This window comes from Peromyscus californicus, unplaced genomic scaffold (assembly GCF_007827085.1).
Source record: "Peromyscus californicus insignis strain IS unplaced genomic scaffold, ASM782708v3 Scaffold_23__1_contigs__length_62951481, whole genome shotgun sequence".
In the NCBI taxonomy this organism is placed as follows: Eukaryota; Metazoa; Chordata; class Mammalia; order Rodentia; family Cricetidae; genus Peromyscus; species Peromyscus californicus.
The window spans coordinates 13,330,891-13,350,048 of NW_026294534.1; positions in this window are offsets into that span (position 1 = coordinate 13,330,891).

Genomic DNA, 19,158 nt, shown 5'->3' on the forward strand with positions numbered 1-19,158 from the left:
GATCCATCACTGACATCCATCCCCCACTGCTGGACGTTCGCATCATCCGGTGTCTCCCTGCTAAGGCTAAGACGAACGAACACAGCTTCACAAACTCCTTTCTGTAACTCAATACTGGTTTCCTTAGGGTTAACTCAGAGAAACAAAATCACTGTGCAGAGTGCCGTGTTTTCAATGTGTATTTACAAAACAAACTGACTTAGAGCACACTGTAACCACAGCAGGTGTCCCCATCACTCCACTCGTAATTCCTTGTCTCCCTCATCCCTGCCCCGACATTTCAACCTCATGTACTTATAAGGCTTGCTTCTCTCACTGCGATGATAAAAATACCCAACAAAACCAACTTATGGAGCATGGGTTTTTCTGGTTCCTGGTTTGAGAACAGAATCCATCATGGCAGGAGAGTCACGTGATAGACTGTGTCAGCTCCTCACACTGCATCCACCATCAGGGAATAGAGAGAGAGAGAGAGGAATACTGCTACTCAGTTTGCCTCCTGCTTTTCATTCAGTCTGAGACTCCAGTCCACGGGATGGTGTTGCCCACAGCTAGGGCAGATCTTCCCATTTCAATCAACTTAGCCTAGAAACCCCCTGAGAGGCAAGTCCAGGGGTGTATCTCCTAGGTGAGTCTAGATTTTGTCACACTGACAATCAATATGAACCACAATACTTCAGAATCTATTTCTTAAAAACATGGATACCCTCCAAACTATTATATTTTGAGATAGTCAGGAAAACCAACATCAACACAACCCATGACCTACGATGCCTTTCATGCTCTTAGTTCTTCAGTTCCAAAGCTGCTCAGTGCATCTTTTCCACCACAGACAGACAGACAGACAGCATGGTCAGTTACTCCAGATTTTTGAAAAATAAAATTGACAGGTTTTAGTTCTGCTGCCTTTGCAGAAGTTTCTATTTATTTTTCTCTCTGCTCAGGATCAAGTTCAGGTTCAATTAATTTATGCAGCCTTCACTTACAATAACATTACACAATTAACAACAGTTAGATTTACACTCTTGATTCAATAACATGTGATGGATTCAACTAGTTTCCTGAAGTGTGCCTACTAATATAATAAAATAAATAACCACAACCACAACATAATTCTTGTTTCACAAACTTAATAAATTTGCCAGCTCGCTCATAATTCATTAGCAGTAGTAACTTACCATATTCCCCTTCAGTTCTGACTTACTGTAGCAATCCCATACACCAAGAGGACCTGGATATGCCACAAACTTTGCCACCAGAGCCTCAAAGCGACCGCTGTGACACCTGAGTAAGTAAGTAACACAGTATTTCCACCAAACTTTAAATATGATAGAATTTGAAGTTTGTATTATTTTCACGTGTCAGAAATATTTTTCTTTCAAATATTTTTTCAACGATTTAAAACATACAAAAATGGGCAGTGTCTTAGATTTGACCCATGGACTACAATTTACTAATCCTTTTATCAAAACAAACAACATGCAAGTAAAAGCTAGAGCATATCATGTCTGGTGGCATTATATCTAGTCAATATGGATTGCCCTAGTTGCTCTGATAAAAATCAAGCATAAAAATTAAAACAGGAGAGTAAATAAGAGGAACCAAGTATAATTCAGTTCTAACCTTTGAGACACTGTGCTGGGGAAGCCCCAAGGGTCCTGGATATCCCAAAGTAAGCAACTGTGGTTATTTATGAAAGAAATACTTTATTTTTCAATTTGTTTTTCATATGGTCACTACATTGGTATGTCATAAATATTAACTATCATAGCATCTCTACTCAATGCACAGAACTACTAGGCACATTTTTTTGCATCAAGAAGATAGCTGAGATTCTGAGGAACCCTCCCATGTGGGCCATCGTTTAAGTCAGGGCCAGCTCGTGCATGATATAGGGTCCTCTCTAGAGGCCATCATTCTCCTACCATGCTTAGGGTTCTATGCTTGGCACTCTCCTGTCGATTCCTAGAGGGTACACAGAATGACCCCAGAGAAAGAAAATGATAAAAACAGAAGAAAAGTAAATAGAAAAATGAAGATGGCAGTAGTCCAGTGTTTCTACTCGGCTTTTTTCCCTTCCTTTTTCCGGCTTCCCCTGCCTTCTACACCCTGTAGATTCCCATCTCTACTAATCCCCAGCCTGTTTGTTGGTTTACTTGTGCCGTTAAAGTAGAACCTGGTTTGATTGAATTCTCAGTGTGAAAACAATCTTTACTGACAGCAAGCTTGTGTGTGAACACATCTCTTCCTCCTAGAGGCCCGACAGCAAGGACTCCAGGGAAGAAAAGGATCTCTTTCCTGAGGCTGAGCAGCCCAGGTTCAGGGATGAGGACCGTCCCCAAGGAATTGAGTCCAGTACCTACAGCCAAGAGAAGTGAAGAGGGATGATAGAGATGTAACAGGCATGGGAGAACTTGTCTGATTGGGTTCTTACTCCAGGTCTGTGCCTCCCTTGTACCACAGAGAGCTGGCCCTACATGCTATTGAGGCTGTCAACACCCTGGAACCCCCAAGCACCTACAGGTTCCTCAGTACCTGTCAACTCTAGTCACATCAAATAGCACACCAAACTGGTAGGTCGTCAGTATTTTAAGTATTACAACATCTCTATTTAATGAACAGAACTGTGTGAGTTGTGTGTTGGGTGCCCTGTGAGTAGGACATCCATGCCTGCCATCCATCCGATCAGAACCTAGTCTTCCAAATGCAAGCTCAGGGACTCCTTGACTCCCTTAAGCCAAATAAATAATGTGTCCCTACAGGATACTCTGAAGCTTGTGCTGCCTAGCCAGTTTGTGCCAGTCACAGGGAATGCATGTCTGGGTGAAGTGTTGCCATCTCCTGTGGGCTTTCTTTCACCTTTGGGAAGAAGGGGTTCTATCCTTTCTCTCTGGTCACATTGCCTGGGACAGATATTGTCACAGAGAAGATGCTATGTGGGAATCTGTTGTTATGATGCCCGGGGATGCTGAACAGGTGGTCAGCACCCCAGCTATGACAGGAAGCCTGGTGGCAGCACTTCACACCCCAACACCCTCCCTGATGCACGGATCTGTTCAGTGTCTCTAACAACTTGGCTAACAAGAGCTATTGTGGCCACTCTAACAGAACTTCTGAAATAAAGGTTTAAAGGATGCTGAGAAAATCAGGGTTGGCAAGAAAGCTCAGAGGGTAAAGATGTGCCCAATCCTGACAACCTGAGTTTCATCCCTAGGAACAGATGGGAGAGAGAGAGAACCAACTCCCTCATGCTGTCCTCTGACCTGCACATCCATATACACTAAATAAATATGTAAATTCATAAACAAACGTAATTTAAAAATCAGATTTAAAAGAACATTGAGGCCACATTTATGAGAGAACAGATGTAAGCTGTGAGCCCAGCCTTCATGCAGAGCAGCCCACATCTCTGCTCCATCAAGCCACAAGTACCAGGGTGACAGGTTCTTCCAGTCTTACAAGCAGATAGCAGTCCCTGGGTACTAACAGAGGCAGAGGATAGGAACAGAGGCATGAGCCTAGGATCCCTGAACTTGGGAGGTAAGGCAGGAGGAATGGGAATTCAAGGCTATTCTTGGTTACAGTAAGAATTAGGCCAGGCTGGGCTAAATGATACCCTGTCTCAAAATGCCAAAATTTAATAATTAATTCATTTAATTAGATAAGCAACAGAAACTGACTCAGACTAACTGGTGCAAAAAGAATTTATGATAGGTGTGCTGGGATCCCATAAAATATATGAGACTAAAGTAATCCACAGCCTTCTAAGGAAAGGAAATTCCTGGTTAACGAAACAGGGCAGCAAGACACACTGACTGGTATGAGAATTGTTGACTGGAGTTTCTGGTGTTGGGGAGTGTTGTGCATATATTAAACATCCTACAAGGTTGATTGACTAATGAGAAAGTCAATGACACTAAAGAGTTAGGACACAAAGGCCCAGAGCCCAATTATGTGCTATCTTAGCCCCTAAAAAGCCATGTATTGGCCATCTCTGCATTTGGCCTAACACCCTCGTGAAACCCTTTTGGAATATACAAACAGAGCCCCGGTTCCCACCAACCCAAAAGCTAAAAATGTCATCAGACAGCATCTGAGGCCTACAGCAGAGATCTCCTGGTTTTGCTGTAGCCCACCTACCCCCATGTTTCTGCCGATGTATTTTAAGCATCTTCATTTATGATTTCCTTTTACTACAAAAAAAAATTCATGAAACTGTTATTATGTTGGAACATGTAAATTTAGGTAATGACCAGGCCATGGTCACTCAGATTTGGCTCTAGAACAAACTAACTGTTATTCCCTTTGAGGTGAGAGCTGTGTGTTTTCCAGGGATGGTCCACTGCTACGGTCTCTTGCATCTGTGAGCTGTCTTCCAAGAGACCATCTAGCTAGCCCAGCATAAAGTGCTAACTCTGCTCTAGCTGGGTGAGGTTAGGAAGGACCAGGGCATTCCAGCTTTGGCCAAGGAGAAAAGCGCCTGTTCTACTGTCCCCCAAGGCTGCACACAGTGTGGCAGGAAATCCTTCACAAGGAGTTGGGGTGCAGCAGAGGAGGAAATTTTTGGAACACTGGAGGTTAGTACTGTTTGTGTAGAAAATGAGCAGAAAGAGGGCCTGTTTATGTTGATTGTTTTTCCTAAATAGAACTGTTGTAATCAACATAGTCAACTACATTTAAAATTCAAATACTCTAAATTTGTGCATAAACTACTAAGGTGTGCCAAGTTTCAGTATGTTGTCCCTTGAGAGCTTCATGAGACTTATTTCCTCCCTTCCTCTCTTACTTCCTCTCTAGTTGCCCAGACTAGCCTTAAATTCACCCCAATCCTTCTGTCTTTGTTTCCCAAATGCCACAGACGTGTGGTACCAAGCCTGGTCCATCCTCTCTTCCTTCACTTCCCCCCACCTCAGCTTTATTAAGGAATAATGGACAGGTAAATATTGCTTTCTTTTAAATATGTATGCATCCCATTATATAGAAGATTCTCTAAATTCAGGGCTCATATCTCTAAAATCTTTCCTAAATTGTTTTGTTATCATTTGGTCTGTTTTGATTTTTGAGCAGGGATCTCACTCTGTGGCCCAGGCTGGTCTGAAAGTCAACTCTGTAGCTCAGAGTAACCTTGAATTTAAGGAAATCCTCCTGACTCAGCCTTCTAAATGCTGGGATTACAGCCATGAGCCATCATATCCAGTTTACAATATCCTTTTGTAACCAGGAAATACTTTGAGACTTAGGTGTTTAACTCCAGCAAGCTTGGATTTCAGAATGACAGGACACTGATGGCTGAGATGTTCCTTTTCTCTTCAAACTTTTGTTTTTATTGTAGTCATATGCATATGGTGGGGGTTCGGTATGTGCATGTAAATGAAGTTCCCACAGCAGCCAGAAGAGGGCATCAGATCCCCTGAAGCAGGAGCAACAGGAGCTTGTGAGCCACCAGATGTAGGCGCTGAGAACTGAATGTGGGTCCTCTGCAAGAGCTGTGCATGCCCTTAACCTCTGAGCCAGCCATCTCTCGAGTCTCCTCATTTTTATTTTGTTGTTCCCTAATGACCATGGGGCAACCCTAACTGTGTGACACCCAGAACTGATGGGACCCCAGATCTGTCTGAAATCACAGTTAGACCTCCATTTCCACTGGATCTATAAAAATGTGACCCCAATAATTCCTCATTCAAGGTCACTGTTCTCTGTTTGAAGCATCATGATGTAATTTGTCTTGCTGGATGCTGCTTGTGGAGACCAACAACAGCAAAGGAGTCAACTCTGGACAGTGCTCAACTTTCCATTGATCAGTGGGATTTCTGGGGAAAGCAATAATCAGCAATTTCTTTTTCTTTCCAAAATATTGAAGAAAAGAAAGACCTGAAACAGTTATTTGCTATTCCAGTTATCCCATGGCAGTCAGACACTTGACCTGCAGCCACTTGATCTCCCTGTGCCTTCATGAAGCCCTCGCACTGGCCCAGCACTGGGTCACTGGGACTGATGTTTGTGGGGCTTGCCAAAATCACTTGCTTGCTTTTTCCAGGAATGGAAAACATCATTACAGGGCAGCTTTCATAGGGAGACTGCTGTTGTGATTTAGATCTTAAGTGTCTTCAAAAGCTCATGTTTGAAAGCATGGTCCCCAATGGATGGTGCCATTGGTAAGAGGTAAAAACCCTAGATAAGGTGACCCGAGCTGGAGGAATTAGGTCATTGGGGACACAGCTTTGAAGGGTATATTTTGGAACCAGGCCTGGTGTTCTACCTCCCTCTTGGCAACCATCTCTCACTCCCAACTGCCATGAGGTGGGTAGCATTGCTTCACCAAGGGTTCCCTGCTATGATGATCTGCCTCAAACACAGCCCAGAAACAAGGGTCAGCAGACCATGGACTGAGGCTCCGGAAACTGTGAGCCAAGATAAACCCTTCCTCCTCCTAGTGGATCCCCTTGGGTGTGTTACCACAGCAGACTAACACAACTACTGCCCTTTGGGTCTCAATCTCACCTACCAGCAGCCTGCCAATTCAATCTGTCCAAGCTTCCTCTTTAAGAAACCAGAATGAAAGAGATTAAGGAAGGAATGGGTGTTGTGTGGCAGTTTCCTCCCAGATTGAAGCCTTCCATCTTGGAGAGAAATGTCTTTGAAAGGGAAAAATCAGTAGCCATCTTGAGAGACACTTCCCCCTCCCCACCTCCAAAGGTATTTGCTGGCCAGCAATTTTAGTAGTGATCAGAAATTGAACTTATAAGGCTGGGACAATAAATCTATGTATCCTGGACTTGGCAAAACAAGATATGGGGAGTAATGGGCTCCACTGACCAGAAGCTGACCTTAGAGGAGAGTAGGACTACAGCAATAAATCTGAATGTGTCAACAAAAGCAGGACATGGGGAATAAAATTTTATGTCTCTATAGATACCCTGAATCCTGTTAGCAATTAGTAACCTTATGCTTACCTCACCCCTAACCCCCTCGTCCAATCCCAAGCTGCATGTAAACTTTTCCTATATAAACCCTTTAAAGTGAGTGCTCAGGGCCGTTCTCCTCCACCTGCTGTGTCGGATGCTGGACACTGGACCAAGCTTGCTTGTTTTGTTAATAAAAACCTCTGTGTGCTTGCATCGGATAATGGCTCTGTGGTGGTCTTGCTTGGGGGTCTTGCCACCTGGGCACAACAGTCTTAAAATGGGATATTTACAGGAGTGTGAAATACTGCAGGGAAGTTCCTCAAGGCAGGAAGTAAGCAACTCAAAATAGTTGCAGGAAGTCCCTGAAACCGACTGGAATCACAAGACCCTTTCATCCCCAGAGTCTATAAACAAAAAAGACAACGGAGAGTCACTCTCAGACAACCAGCTGAGCAGCCTGGAAGAAGGAGAGAGTAACCAAACTGCCTAGAAGTAACAAAGACCAGCTGAGCTGCTGGAAGAAGTCCAGACCAACTGAGCTAACTGGAACACTCTCCAACCTGTTGAGCTGCCTGCATGCTGTGCAGTGTGCTCTGGGTTCCCAGCTTTGGTGAGCTGTCACCATGCTGAGGTTGGCTTTGGTGGTGCAGCTGTCTTTTGAGTCATTTCTGCTCCTGTAAGTGACCCCTGACGCATATTACTCTAAGTCACCCCAATGAAACTCACTAGTTCACCACAGTGGACTGTAGTGGTACCGCTCCTTTGGTCTGTCTTCGGTTCCCTATCTGGGGTGCACTGACCTTTGTTCACGTCTCCCCAGGAAAAGCCTGTTACACAACAAGATGAACGAGGTAGGATTTGGGACAGGTAGGCCGAACATCAAAGACAGTTACTACAGAGATCTGGACATTCATAAAATATGCATAAAGCTCCCGTTATGTGAAAGTGCCACTTGCACAGGAAAGGAGAGTTAAAATAGCCAACTCCATGTTTCCACATAAATAAAGCTGGATAGATTCTAAACACAGAGCAAAGAGTGGGGCAGATGGAGTCCTTGCCCTTCAGACAGGAACTTTATAAGGGTAGCTATACATCTCTATGCTAGGTCAATGATTTTCTGTGAGAGAAAGAAGGGGTCTTTCATTGGGGTGAATCATGACATGGGAGAGCTGGAAGCTTAGCTGGGAGCCATAAACACAAAGCAAGCAGGACAGGAGGTGCTGGGGACGCTGCAGCCTGAGCGGAACCTGGGGAGGAGCGTGGGGAGGAGCTTGGGGAGCAGCATGGGGAGGAGCGTGGGGAGGAGCGTGGGGAGGTGTGAATGAGGAGGGCCAGGAAGGCCACAGAAGATGAGAAGACCAAACAGGGAGGTGACATCCCCAAGCAGAACTCCAATGAAACATGGTAGGGTCTAGATATTTCTAGACACTTTAAAAACTCGAAAAATGCTGTGGCTAATGGAACAACAGGGTAGAATTTGAGAGGAGGGCAACAGCTGTGTGTGACACTGAATGACTTCTGGAATTCATTCAGGTTTACAAGATGGAGCCTTGGGTCCTACCTGATGTGGAGATTTTACCATGTACAGATTCAACTGTAGAGGTTTGGCTGTAACAAACAGAATAGAAGAAAACCAAAACCTATCTTTTTTGTTTTGTTTTGTTTTTTAGAGGCAGGGTTTCTCCGTGTAGCCCTGGCTATCTTGGAACTCGCTCTGTAGCCCAGGCTGACCTTGAACTCACAGAGCTCCACCTGCTTCTGCCTCCTGAGTGCTGGGATTAAAAGCATTCGTCACCATGGCCCGGCTCAAAATTCAGTCTTTCTAACAAGGTTCTCCACATGGCTCTCAAGCCTTTGTTTTCCCTCAAATGTCTATCTGGAGCATTGGTTCCCAGAGATGAGTGGACTCATTTCTAGGCTGAGGGGTTTCCTCTCCTGCCCAGCATTCTCTTCTCTGAAGTTGGGATGATTTCTTGGCTGCTGTGTTGAAGAGGCTGCCTCCTCAACAGATCCACACACTTCTTCCCAAACTCAGACTCACGGTGGAGAAGGACACCATCTTTCTTTAGAAAGGCTGAAGATGAAGTGTGGATAAAAATGCAAACAAACGTGGCTCTGAAGTCATCGGGACAGGCTATGGTTCTCACTGCATAGTGTACTCTGCCCATGATAACCGCAACCCCTAGGCTACTTTTTCTTTTCATTTAAATAAAAGGAAGAAAGATAATTTGAAAAATCTATGTAGTTGAATTTTATGATCTACAACTGCGTTGTTTATGTTTGTGCATGGTGTGTGTGTGTGTGTGTGTGTGTGTGTGTGTGTGTGAGAGAGAGAGAGAGAGAGAGAGAGAGAGAGAGAGAGAGAGAATGTGTAGACCTGTTAGGGTGTATGCATGTGTGCATACCTATGCATGTAAAGCCTAGAAGCTTACAGCAGACCTGTTAGGGTGTGTGCATGTATGCATACTGATGCATGTAAAGCCTAGAAGCTTATATCAGGAGGCATCAAATCCCCTAAGGCTGAAGCTACAGTAAGTTGTAAGCTAGGAATTGAACTCAAGTCCTCTGGAAGAGTAGCAATCGCTCTTAGTGAGCCATCAATGAAGTCTTATGGAAACGTAGTTTTCACAGCCAGAGGAACCTAGTTCCAATGTGCATCTAAAAAGCTACTATCAAGAAGGCCTTGAGCTAGATGTTCAGTCTCTCCCGGTCTTGGATTCCTCAACTGAGGGATAAACTACATCCCTCATAATCCTATGAGAATTTTGTGGGAACTCGGTGTGACAGGCATGTAAATTACAGAACATAGCTCTCATATATAGTCTCTTAGCAACTCTTCCTCTTGCTAGGATGAAATATCATGACAAATACAACTTAAGGGAGGAAGGCTCTATTTCTGCTCATGATTGATTGTTCAAGAGTACAATCAATCATGGAAAGGAGGCAGGAGTTTGAGGCAGATGGTTCCATTGCATCTGAAGGCAGGAAGCAGAGAGTGATAAGAATCTGTACACAGCTCACTTGCTCCAGAATCCTAGCCCAGTGAATGGTGCCACCAACAGTGGGTAAGTCTTCCCACCTCAAGTAACCTATGCCCAGAGGCCTGTTGCCTGGGTGACTCTAGATCTCATCAGGTGGATAACCAAGATTAACCAGCACACATGCTAAGTCTTAACAAGACAGTCATCTTAAATATTTTCACAAGGAAACTGAGTTTCTGAGAGTGAGTAGTTACCCAAGGCATCAGGGCTGTAAGTGTCAGAGCCAAGATCCCAGCACAAGTCTATGCAAAGCCCATGATCTTTCCAGGATTCAAACTGAGTGAGTGAAGATGAACCCGATCCCTCTCCACAGAGAACAGCCTGTCTCCTTACAGGCGCTGTTGGGTACAAGTTAGCTAATAGATTGTGGTCACTCAGCTACTATAGTCACTTAATTTATTAGCTGTCCTATTTTCTCCTGGGAGTGGTTACTTAGACCTCACAGAGTCATCTATCTTAACTCCGGGCTTTTGCAGAAAGAAGCTCTACAAGAGACGAGCCATAGAGATAAATACCTGAGGACAAGAATGAGCTGACCTCACGCAAAACCAGCATCTTAATAAAAGCAGTGGGAGCGAGCTGAAAGAGAGAGCCCATCTCTGTTTAGACGATGAATCATCCTCCAGGCAGGGCTTTTCTGCTTTTGCTGTTTTATATGTTCATTGAAATAAAGGCAAGCCAGTATTAAACACATTATTGTTCATTATTTATTTCAAATATGCATATCTATGGGCAGGTCATATGGTCAACAGCGAGACTCCCTGAAAATGTGAGCTTGAAGTGAGAAGCTATTTTCCCTGAAAAAAAAAATTAGAAGAAAAGCTTGTCATAAATAAGCCCAGTTATCTGTAGAAGGAATTGCCTGCCCTAAGAGATCGTGTGTAGTCATCAGAAGATGTGGCTTATTACTTAGGAACGCCTACAGTTCCCTGTATCCAGGGTGAAGAATAGCTCAGCATCAAGAGATGAAGGGTAAGCCTAATTTAGGCAGCAGCCACAATGCTGGATGCTGTCATGTATCTTTTGTTGGCAGAATTTCTACAGCAACTTGATTAGAGTTCCGCTTCACAGGTAGGGGAAAATAATGGAAATGCACAACAGTGACACCATTCGTCCAGGAGCTCAGGGATGAAATTTGAGTCAAACTCTAGCCCCAGCCGCATCCTTTTTCCACAGAGAAGAGCCTGAATATCAAGAGCATGCTCTTGTGCCTAGAGTAGAGACCTCTCTCCAGCAACACCAGAGACTTTAGGTAAGGCAAGTCTCCAGAGCACCCAGCAACTCCCTCTAAAACACTGCTCTCCACAGGCCTCCCCTGGCAGGGTTGACACCAGCCCCCTGGTGCTCTTCTTTCAACACAAATTAGCCAATGCTCATTCGATTCATTCATCATCTTCTTGCTAACTTGATCTTCTTGCTAGTCATTCCCCGGCCTCTGTAGGAACCCAGGAAACAGTTTCTGGGTCTTGGAGAGATTGAGACTGCCTATAATAGCTACCCCCTAACCCCGAAGCAGGTTTTAATCCTCTCATAGAACTAACTATTCTAACTTGACCTCCAAGAGTCATTCCCTGACATCTGTAGGTATCCAGGAAACAATTTCTGGGCCTTGGAGAGACTGAGACTGCCTGTAACAGCAACCCCTAACCCCGAGGTAAGTTCTAATCCTCCCACAGAACATTTGCAAATGTCTGACACCATCTCTGTAAGACTTCTCTCACGAGTTAAACTCAGACCCACCCACCAACCAACAGCTCTCAAAAGAACCCAAGTCACACTTGTTAAGTACTTCTGTGCCCAGATGCTGAACTAAACAAAAAGGGTTAAGCTCTAATTCAAAGATGATAACGTCTACCTCTGCCCTTAGGGAAAACAGTCTCACAAAAGAGTTTACAATTTCTCACCACAAGATAAAACTGTATCTGAACACATGACAGAGGTCTGTCTCCCTAGGAAATAAAGCTCAAAGATCACATGTACAAGATGAGTTGAAAGAAGGACAGGCAGTGGTGGCACACCCCTTTAATCCCAGCACTCCGGAGGTAGAGGCAGGCAGATCTCTGTGGGTTGGAGGCCAGCCTGGTCTACAGAGTGAGTTCCAGGACAAACAAGGAAGAAAGAAGGAAACGGAGCCTTGCTACTATGGTGTGGAAGTAGAAGGGCAGGTTTCCCACTCAGTCTCTTTTGACATCCGAAGCATGATGGGCCCCTCATTACTGCTGGAAGGAGTATATACAGTGGTTCCTGGCACCCTGGTGGCCTCAGGTCCTTAGGGTCCTATCTGTCTGCCTTCTTCTACCTTGCTGCATCTTCTCACACCCGACATCCAGGATTTTCAGTGGACACAGCAGAGAAAACAGAGCACTCTTACTCTATCTCCTCCCAAACCAGGTCAACCAGAGGCACATTGCCTCTTACATGCCCTAGAACACATATGAAAAAGACTGAAGCTTGTTTCAAGCTTATGTTATACCTGAAATGATGGTGCCCCATGGGTGCGGCCTGTCCCCACACTATTAGCCATTCAGACTCACAGCAGAATGACAGGATAACTCCCAGTTCCTGGAAAGGTAGGTGGGCTAAGCAATGGATGAGAAACAGTCACTCCTGTCTGGATTAAATTCTGCTCTCTCCCAACTAGCAGCATAATAAGCCATATGCTGAACTGTATTCCTGGCTAATAACCAGCAAGGAGGAAATGAGCCCGTGTATGAATTATCCTGTTGATGTTCTTCGGCTTGCAGATCCAAGTGTTATTTTAAGTACCATCTCTGCCCAAATAATCAGTTCCCACCACTGATGCTTCATTTAGAAGTAACCTTGGAAATGGTCTTCTTCACACATCCCTCTTTACACTTTTAATCTACTTTCAACCTACTAAGCTTAATTTTGCAACAGTCACTGACGCCCAAGAATCAATGAGCATCAGTCAGCTTCTTTAAAAAAATGTACTTACTGGCTTGTACATTGAGAAAACATAAAGGGGGTGCTTCTTTTCCTTGAAGAGTCAACATCTTTGAAAAATGCATCAAATAATATTTTGGCATAAAATTTTATAAGCAAATTCCGACATATTACTAAAAAGTTCTTTAAAATAGGGATGAACACTAAATAAGAAACAGAACATTCTCACCAAAGAAAAAAGTTAAAAATCAGAAAGTAAGGAAAACTGGGGTTGGCTCTTTTTTCTCCGTTCTCTCTAGGCCTCCGTTCATCTGTGTGACCACTCATAACTGTGTGTTCTAGTTCATTCTCACAACTTCTGAACCACACTGTCTCTGTTACTATGCTTAGTCGATATACAAACCTTAAGACCCTGCATTTGTCTTTCCATACAACCCCAAAGCATCCACATGCACAGAGTGGGAAATGATTGTTAGCTAGGCACAAGAGCTATAGAACCAACTACACAGTGCACGCACAGGAAGAAAACCCACAAATATCTAAGCCAAATTACAACAGAAGGGTAGGCATAGGAGCCAACTTTCCAGGTATCTTTATAATCATTTAGGAAATCTTCTCAAGATATGGATCTACCTTTGAATCCCGAAGCTATGGAGAGCCAACTTAATAATGAACCAGTCTACTCTTACTCTGACTAAATAGAGCAAATCAACAAAAACCTATTATGGCTTCTGGTCTGCAGAGGCACTCAGTTTCAATGCCTTTTGTCTGACTGATTGACTATTTGGTAGGTAGGTTTCTTTTGAGATAAGATTTCATGTAGTCTGAGTGGGCTTTACGATTGCTATGTAGGTGAGGCTAGCCTTGAACTCCTGACCCTCCTACATTCACCTCCTAAGTGCTAAGATTACAGGCCTGTGCCACCGCACCCAGCCTTTTCTTCTTTTGTGTGGCCTGTTGTAATACTGCCTCCCAACTGATCCACGTAAAGCCTTCTATGTAGGCAAACGTGTCTGCTGCTCCCCTGCCCCTGCAACGCCTCATCTGCATACTGATGCATCCATTTATTCATGAGTATGTTTGGAACATCTACTATGTCGGTCACCTGGCTAAAAAGGAGGATAAAAATAAACAAAACAACCCTGGAATACATGCATGCCCTTTATTCTAATGTTTTATATAGATCTCCTCCCCATGCAAAAATCTATATATCACTCGTCAACAGCAACCAAGAACACACACACACACACACACACACACACACACACACACACACACACACACCACTGATGTTCACTTACTTATAGTCTTAGGGTTGAGATTGAAACCTGGATGGGTCAGGCTACAGGACACATCTATCCACACACCCATGTTGTCCCTCCCTTATTTACTCAAAGGAATTTAATCAACCCAGATTTAGGAAGCTTCCAGGGAACCGAAGAGATACCAGTATCATGTGAGTTCCCTTGCTCACAAGAACCCCACTTGTTCTTTCTCCAACTGAGAGGAGCAGACTGTGTATCTGGGGGTGAAAAACAGATCAGCAATTAACCAAATATAAGAAACTGTCCTGCACTGAGTGCAGACATGAGGAGAACTTGAGTGTGTGCAAAAATAGGGGCTTTGGTGCTGTGCCTGTCTGTGAACTGCCTGAATCAGAGACAGTGCTCCCCCCAGGAGACCCAGATGTGTCACCTGTGAAGTGAGTGCCAGGAGCTCACTGCTGCCTTTTTTGCACAGCTGCCAGAGAAGAGAGAACAAGACTGATGTGGGAGAAAATGCTTTGTGGACTCCAGATGTTCTCATGAAATCAGTCCCTGATGCTGTCATCGCTGCTCCATCTCTGTCCTATTCTCCACTCCTCCCCATAGTCAGCTCCCCACAGGGTCGCCCTCAGCCTGTCTTCTGGACCATTGCATGGGATCTTGCTCAGCACATTCCTCTCTCCACCTCTCTGGGCAGCAGAGTATGATCACAGATATGCAGACTCTGCAGGCAGGCCACTTGGATTTGCATTTCCAAGACTGCAAACCACTAAGCCACTGGTGTCTTGGTTTACTCAATTATGAATGAAAATAACAATGGGTCTTGTGAGGACGCAGTGAGTAACCAGAGCCTGGAGGAGCCTGGAGGAGCACCTGGTTCTTGCAGGCCTCCCTGGGCAAGCTCTCTTCGCACTATCCTGTGGTCTGCCCACACGGGAACTCTACCGACATGCTTCCTCTTTCCTTGCTCCTCTGCTGTATGTTGGATATTGTTATCCTTCTTCAGTCTGTGAGCTTCTGAGAAGAGAAACTGGTTTTGCTGTCTACAGAGCCTCATCCTAAGTCTGACACACAGTAGACAGAAAATATGCAAATGAGTAAATGAATTAATCAGTAAGTGATGAGCTGGTGAGTGACCATAGACAAGATGTCTTTCTGTTCACCTCTCAACCTCATTCCCCTCATTGAGCAGTTGAGGACACAGGCTGCTTCTGCTCCTGAGTGCATTCTTATAAGGAGTAAGTATTTATACCAATGCCTTCAATGCTGCTACCCAAGTGAGAGTTGGTCAGCTCCTTCCTTCTCAGATAGAATCTGGCCATAACTACTATGCTTGGAGACAAATGCATTAGAAATGCCTCTCAGGTAATATTTATGGCTGCTTTACGCCTAAGAAGTGTATGTACAATTGAACAATTGCCCTCACTGTAACAAGCCTTCATGGGAGGCAAAGCAGGGATATGTGGCCCTTCAAAAACAACACAGAGTATCACCTGTTGGGTAAGCCAATCCTGTCATAGGGCCCATTCTGCTGAACACATCTTTTTTTATTTTTTATTTTATTTTATGTGCATCGGTGTTTTGCCTATATTCATGTCTGTGTGAGGGTATCAGATCTCCTGGACCTGGAGTTACAGACAGTTGTGAGCTGTCATGTCACTCACAAGGTAAAATTGAACCCAGGTCCTCTGGAAAAGCGGTCTGTGGGGATATTTTGTGTATAATCTAACAAATAAAGCTTGCCTGAAGATCAGAGGGCAAAGCCAGCCACTAGTTAGCCATAGAGGCCAGGCAGTGGTGGAACACACCTTTAATCCCAGCATTTGGGATCTCATGCCTTTGCTCCCAGTACTTGGGAGGCACATGCCTTTAATCCTAGCAAGAGGGAGGATGAGACAGGAAGTGATATGGCTGTGTAGAGAAAGAAGCTCAGTCCTCTTGGCCGAGCAGCTGGTGAAATGAGAGGTGGCTGTGGCTTGCTCCTTTGTCTCTCTGACTTTTCAGCATTTATCCCTGATATCTGGCTCTGGGTTTTTATTAAGACCAATTAGGATTCGTGCAACAGCAGTCAGTGTTCTTAACTGCTGAGTTATCTCTCCAGCCACACATCTTTTAACTTTATTCAAAACATCTACTTTGTTGGGAGCAAGAGAAAATCTTGTAGAACACAAATAGGATATTGTCCCTTAACTTATTGTATGTTAAGTACAGTTGGGGGTCATGTATGCAGACATCCACACACTCACAGTGGCTATTTCTATACCATCATCTCCAGAGCAAGACATGGACCTACACGTGTGTGTTTTTCATAGACTTGCCCATTTCTTCCCAGTATAGCTTTCAACAGCAAAGTGTCTCATGTGTTACAGCAAGACTACATGGTGTCTTTATTATCCAACCAGCCATTCTAACTCAAGCCTCCAAAAACATAATGATAATAATAATGTTGAGTGAATTAAAATCTTCTCAGTGTTATTCTCAGTGAATAGAAACATCTTAAGAAAGTTTGCTTTTGATGTTCATGTGCACCATACAATCTGAGCAAAATCAGCCTTCTTCCATTGAGATCCAGCACTAAGACACATCTTCTGACTTTTCTCATTATCTACCTTCCCCCTGCCAGATGGCCATCTCATCCCTAGTGACTGTCAGTCAAGATTGGTCAGGGCCAGATGTCCTAATGAGGAAGCCCAAGATCTAAGGCAGTTGCTTGGAGGAAGAGGCAGACAGTGAGCAATCACCTGGCCCAAGAGGCACATGAAGACAGTTTGGTATAGATAGCATCACAATGGGGATATCACAGCATAGTAGGGCTCCCCAGAGCTGGAGATTGTGCACAGGAAGAATGAAAGAGGACAAGTTGAGATTAAGTGGGGGAATGCCTTCATTTAAGGTCTCAAAGGAAAGCCATGTTGACCTCTGTCTGGCACCTAAAAAGGCTGAAGTTACAGAGATAACAACGAGGTACTTCTTTGCTGAGCATCAAGTTGGAGGAGTAAAGGTCACTGTGATTGACAGAGTTTGAGAAAAGAGGCTGCTGGAGAGGAAAAGTTCATGAGCAAGAGTGCTGTAAATCCCTGAAGACACAGCCTGAGTTAACTGAAGATTTGTCAAGGGGAAACTGAAGAGGGAAACTTCTTCAGTTTGAAAACCTGATGCATTTTTTAGGGGAAAATATTCCTACATATATGTTTGATTCTTACCTCTAAAATACACCCTAATCACATTGCCTTGTGAACCAGAGAAAAAGACATTTGATGAGGACAGTCAGAGGAAGCAAAAGCCAAAAGTAAATTTTTACAGGGAGAAAGTGAAACCAAATGGGATAGGAAGGGAAAGCTAACACTTAAACTCAACAGCAACAAATTATAGCAAGGGTAAATTATTTTGGGTACAAAATACTCATTAAAAAGGTAGGACCCAGCCGGGCGGTGGTGGCGCACGCCTTTAATCCCAGCACTCGGGAGGCAGAGCCAGGCGGATCTCTGTGAGTTCGAGGCCAGCCTGGTCTCCAAAGCAAGTTCCAGGAAAGGCGCAAAGCTACACAGAGAAACCCTGTCTCGAAAAACCAAAAAAAAAAAAAAAAAAAAAAAAAAAAAAAAAAAAAAAAAAAAGGTAGGACCCAAGCCAGGTGGTGGTGGCACAGGCCTTTAATCCCAGCACTCGGGAGACAGAGGCAGGCAAATCTCTATGAGTTCAAGCCCAGCCTGGCCTACAGAGCGAGTCCCAGGACAGGCTCCAAAGCTATATAGAGAAACCCTCTCAAAAAAAACAAACAAATGTTGTGGACATCTGTATGCTGTGAATGTGTTGCTCTGATTGGTTAATAAATAAAGTGCTGATTGGCCAGTAGCCAGGAAGTACAGGCAGGACAAAGAGAGAAGAGAATTCTGGGAAGTGGAAGGCTAAGTCAGGAGATGCTGCCAGCTGCTGAAGCTGCCATAAGAAGTAAGATGTAAAGTATCAGTAAGCCACAAGCCACGTGGCAACTTATAGATTAATAGAAATGGGTAAGATGTAAGATCTAGCTAGCAAGAAGCCTGACACAGCCATACAGTTTATAAGTAATATAAGTCTTTGTGTGTTTACTTGGGTCTGAGTGGGACTGGAGAAAACTCCAGCTACAAACAATAACAGAAAAAGTAGAACCCTGCTGTGAGATAGCTTTTGTGTATGCTGTGAATATGTGTTGCTACCATTGGTTAATAAAGAAGCTGCCTTGGTCTATGACTAAACAGGTTATAGCCAGGCAGGAAATCCAAGCAAAGATACAGGGAAAAGAAAGGCAGAGTCGGGGGAGATACTCTGGGCCACTGGGGGAGCAAGATGTAATGGAATACAGGTTACACATAGATTAATAAAAATGGGTTAATTAAAGATAAAAGAGCTAGTTAGCATTAAGCCTGAGCCATAGACCAAACAGTTTGTAATTAATATAAGCCTCTGTATGTTTATTTGGGACCAAGCGGCTGTGGAACACAGGAAAACTTTTGACTACAGAATCCAGTGACTCTTTTGCACCCAGATAGTAACATTTCAAATATATATATATATATGAGTCTTCACATATATTCATTGTACATATATGCATGCAATGGGTGTATACATGTGATGGGTTTCATCAAGATGTTTTCATTGAACTACGTCGTATGCTTTCACCATCCCATACCCTTCCCTTTCTCCTTTCTCTTTCTTGTTGGTCCTCTGCATTCCCCAGAGATCCTCTCTTCTACTTTTATGTTGTGTGTGTGTGATAAAATCTAAGATCCACAAATGAGAGAAAACAAGATGTTTGTCCTTTTAAGTCCAGATTACTTCACTAATTATCTCAAGTTTCATCCATTTTCCTACAAACACCATAATTTCATCTCCAGTAAATATTTTTTTTAAAAAAATGCTTTTTCAAGATTCATTTACTTACAATACTGAACAGTCTATAGTACAGAGAAAATACATTTTATCTTCTGATATACAATCAGTAATAGACTGGATAATAACAAAAGTGTCTTATTAATGTAGAAATTCTTAACAGTAAATCTGTCA